The sequence below is a fragment of the Siphateles boraxobius genome, unplaced genomic scaffold (genome assembly GCF_051911475.1).
Source record: "Siphateles boraxobius isolate OS27281-9 unplaced genomic scaffold, OSU_SipBor_1 99, whole genome shotgun sequence".
NCBI classification, from domain to species: Eukaryota; Metazoa; Chordata; class Actinopteri; order Cypriniformes; family Leuciscidae; genus Siphateles; species Siphateles boraxobius.
In genome coordinates this window covers 3,855,397-3,860,000 of record NW_027509229.1, presented here as the reverse complement: position 1 = coordinate 3,860,000, position 4,604 = coordinate 3,855,397, and positions in this window count along the sequence as shown.

The window sequence follows — 4,604 nt, the reverse complement described above, 5'->3', positions numbered from 1 at the left end:
CTGGGAGTCTTCCAGGGAGGTTGGTCGTTGTGGGAATCTCGTTCGTCTGCAACGGACGGTGTCCGTTTTCAAAAAGTTTTCGGAGGTGCACCTTCCTCCGTCGCTCCAGGGGTGAGTCAAGCCCCCGGAGTCGTTTCGCCCTTTACCCAGACCGACAAGCGTATGGTTCTTTTTTTTTTTTTTTACCTCGGGATCGACCCCGGACGGCGAACCACCACGCGCGGGTTTCCTACACACGGGTCTCGCTCCGCTCGGCCCTGGGGCTCGAGGCGGCACGGCCGCTCATAGGGCGCGTGAGGAACCGTCCGTCAGGCGGGGCCAGGGTGGGAGGCCTCTGGATCAAGGCCGTAACCGGGAAAGGTGCTTTTCGGGCGGGGAGGAGCGGGGCGAAGGTCGGGCTCGAAGACTGGACCGGGGGGTGTCGGCCACCCCGACCGTCCGATTCCGAATTCCACGCGCCCGCGTCCGCCGCCGCCGTCGCGGACATTCGTTTCAGACGGGCCATCTGAGTCTCCCGAGAGTCGACACGGCCTGCTTTCCCCGGAGGGAGGCCGCGTCTAGCGTCGACGCGCAGAGCGGGGAGGAGCAAGCTGCCCAAAGCGGTCTCGCGACCGGGCAGGGGCCGTCCCCAGGCGCGTCCAAAGTTCCAATCGACCAGGCAACCCTGACAGTGACGGCCCGAAGGAGAGGGTGCGCCCCTCCGGGCCCCAGGCAACCCGGAGGCGCCCGTCTTCCGTTAACCTTGTCCGAGAAGAGTGTGGCGACGGTCCCCCACCTCCTCTACAACACCCCTAGCGTCCGTGTTCGGACCGTCTTTGCTCCAGCAGGAGCGCCATCAAGCGTACGGATCTGACTTTGAGCAGGCCACGGTCGGGTCTGCGAGCACAGGGCTCTCGTTTGCATGCAAGATCTTGGACACTGTCCATTTTCTTACGAGGAGTGTTGTGTGTCTTTCACCCTCTGCTCGCCCAGGACGGTGCACCTTCACACACTGGATGCACGCCCAGGGCACCGGCGGTGAGTCTGGGTGTCCAAACCAGCCCCCGCGTTTACTGGAAGTCTCGCCCGCACAGAGTGCATTTTATCTGGGCTGAGCCAGACCGCTTCCCCACCCGGTCTGACCACCACGGTTCTCTGTTCCGTGGACCTCATTCGATCGGACACTGTCCGTAATTTCATTTTTCTTTCGGAGGTGCACCTTCCTCCGTCGCTCCAGGGGTGTCTCAAGCCCCTGGAGTCGTTTTGCCGTTTACCCAGACCGACGGTTCGACAAGCATATGGTTTTTGTTTTAGCCCGGGATCAACCGAGGAGCCCCGGGACGGACGAACCTGCGACGCGCGGGTTTCCTACACACGGGTCTCGCTCCGCTCGGGCCTGGGCTCGAGGCGGCACGGCCGCTCATAGGGCGCGTGAGGAACCGTCCGCCCGTGAGGGCGGGGGGGTGGTAGGCCTCTGGATCGAGGCCGTAACGGGGAAGGGTGCTTTTCAAAGCGGGTGGGAGGCGCGGGGCGAAGTCAGGCTCTGTGCCGTGATGGGGGGCCCCCAACGAAACCCCGCCAACCGTCAAAGCCTGACGACGGTCCCGACGCCACCGCTGCAGACATCCGTTTTCAGACGGGCCATCTGAGTCTCCCGAGGTCGACGCGGCCTGCTTTCCCCGGAGGGAGGCCGCGTCTCGAGTCGACGCGCAAAGCGGGGAGGAGCAAGCTGCCCATAGCGGTCTCGCGACCGGGCAGGGGCCGTCCCCAGGCGCGTCCAAAGTTCCAATCGACCAGGCAACCCTGACAGCGACGGCCCGAAGGAGAGGGTGCACCCCTCCGGGCCCCAGGCAACCCGGAGGCGCCCGTCTTCCGTTACCTTGTCCGAGGAGAGTCTGGGTGTCCAAACCAGACCCGCGCGTTTCCTGGAAGTCTCGCCCGCACAGAGTGCACTTTATCTGGGCTGGGTCAGATCGTTTCCCAACCCGGTCTGACCACCACGGTTCTCACTTTTTCAAATTTGACTCCAGAGTCAGGCCCGCCAAGGGGACTTTGAGCTTGATTAGTGCCCAGGAAGTCTGCACCCTTCCTGGGATGCACTTAGAGAAGAAAACCAGCAGCCGTCATTTTCCTGGAGGTTTCGTACATGCAGAGATCCACCGCCGCGGTGGTGATTGAATTCTTTCTCTCCCCAGCGCAACATGACCGGGCTTTTTTTTTTTCCTGGGGGCCCTCTCCCACCAGGACTCCCAGAGCTCCACCGCGCGCACTGTGTAATCTGGATTTTTTTATACCCAAGCAGAGAGACTCTGAGCGGGGGGCTCACGGAGGTCTGTTAATGGGTTCTGTGTGCCCTCCACCGCACTATTTCCCCTCCCCGATAAAGACCCCAAGGTCCGTTTTAGGACCGTCTTTTCTCCAGAAGGAGCTCCAGGGGTGGGGAGCGAATCTGAATCTGACCCAGGACGGCGCACCCTCCCTGGGATGGCCAGGGAGGTTCTGAGATCGTGGAGCTCTGATCACACGGCAACATTTTGGACTCTTGTCAATTTTTCAAATTTGACTCCAGAGTCAGGCCCGCCAAGGGGGACTTTGAGCTTGATTCGTGCCCAGGAAGTCTGCACCCTTCCTGGGATGCAGTTAGAGAAGAAAACCAGCAGCCGTCATTTTCCTGGAGGTTTCGTACATGCATAGATCCACCGCCGCGGTGGAGATTGAATTATTTCTCTCCCCAGTCAGAGCGTACCCCGGCCGGGCTTTTATTTTTTTCCCTGGGGGTCCCACCAGGACTTCCAGAGCTCCACCGTGCGCACTGTGTAATCTGGATTTTTATACCCAAGCAGAGAGACTCTGAGCGGGGGGCTCACGGAGGTCTGTTAATGGGTTCTGTGTGCCCTCCACCGCACTACTTCCCCTTCCCGATAAAGACCCCAAGGTCCGTTTTAAGACCGTCTTTTCTCCAGAAGGAGCTCCAGGGGTGGGGAGCGAATCTGAATCTGACCCAGGACGGCGCACCCTCCCTGGGATGGCCAGGGAGGTTCTGAGATCGTGGAGCTCTGATCACACGGCAACATTTTGGACTCTGTCAATTTTTCAAATTTCACTCCAGAGTCAGGCCCGCCAAGGGGACTTTGAGCTTGATTTGTGCCCAGGAAGTCTGCACCCTTCCTGGGATGCATTTAGAGAAGAAAACCAGCAGCCGTCATTTTCCTGGAGGTTTCGTACATGCAGAGATCCACCGCCGCGGTGGAGATTGAATTATTTCTCTCCCCAGTCAGAGCGTACCCCGGCCGGGCTTTTATTTTTTTCCCTGGGGGTCCCACCAGGACTTCCAGAGCTCCACCGTGCGCACTGTGTAATCTGGATTTTTATACCCAAGCAGAGAGACTCTGAGCGGGGGGCTCACGGAGGTCTGTTAATGGGTTCTGCGTGCCCTCCACCGCACTACTTCCCCTCCCCGATAAAGACCCCAAGGTCCGTTTCAGGACCATCTTTTCTCCAGAAGGAGCTCCAGGGGTTGGGGGCGAATCTGAATCTGAACCAGGACGGCGCACCCTCCCTGGGATGGCCAGAAAGGTCTGATACCATGGAAGCTCTGAACCCACAGCAACCTTTTGACTCCAGAGTCATGCCCGCCATGGGGGCTTTGGATTCGATTCGTGCCCAGGAAGGCTGCACCCTTCCTGGGAAGCACTTAGAGAAGTAAACCAGCAGCCGTCATTTTCCTGGATGTTTCGTACATGCGGTGATCCACCCCCGCGGTGGAGATTGAATTCTTTCTCTCCCCAGCCAGAGCACACCCCGGCCGGGCTTTTTTTCCCCCTGGGGGCCGTCTCCCACCAGGACTTCCAGAGCTCCACCGAGCGCACTGTGTAATCTGTATTTTTATACCCACGCAGAGAGACTCCGAGCGGGGCTCACGACGGTCTGTTCATGGGTTGTGCGTGCCCTCCACCGCTCTACTTCCCTTCCCCGATAAAGCCCCGAAGGTCCGTTTCAGGACCGTCTTTTCTCCGGATGGAGCTCCAGCGGGTGGCGGGCGAATCTGACTCTGGCCCAGGACGGTGCACCCTCCCTGGGCTAGCCAGGGAGGTCGTAGAGCATGGAGCTTTGAACCCACAGCAACTTTTTGGACTCGGTCAATTTTTTTCGAATTTGACTCCAGAGTCAAGCCCGCCATGGGGCGTTTGAGCTTGCTTCGTGCCCAGGAAGGCTTCTCCACCTCCTCTACAAAAGCCTGAAGGGACGTTTTAGGACCGTCTTTGCTCCACACAGAGCTCCAGGGAGGGCGGGGGAATCTGACTCTTGCCCAGGACGGTGCACCCTCCCTGGGACGGCCAATGAGGTCGTAGAGCATGAAGCTCTGAACGCACCGCAACTTTTTTGGACTTTGTCATTTTCAAGAGCTTGGCTACAGGGTCATTTTCTCCACGGGCTTTGGGCTTTATTCGTGCCCGGGAGAGGTGCGCTTTGCCTGGGATGGACTTTTTCAGAAGAACGGGCCCGTCTTTTCCTGGAGGTTTCATGTTTTTAAGAGCTCCGCCGTGGCGGAGATTGAACTCGCTCACCCAGCCAGAGTGCAACCTCTCCGGCTTGGTCCACTGCCTTGAAGGCCCTGGAGCTTT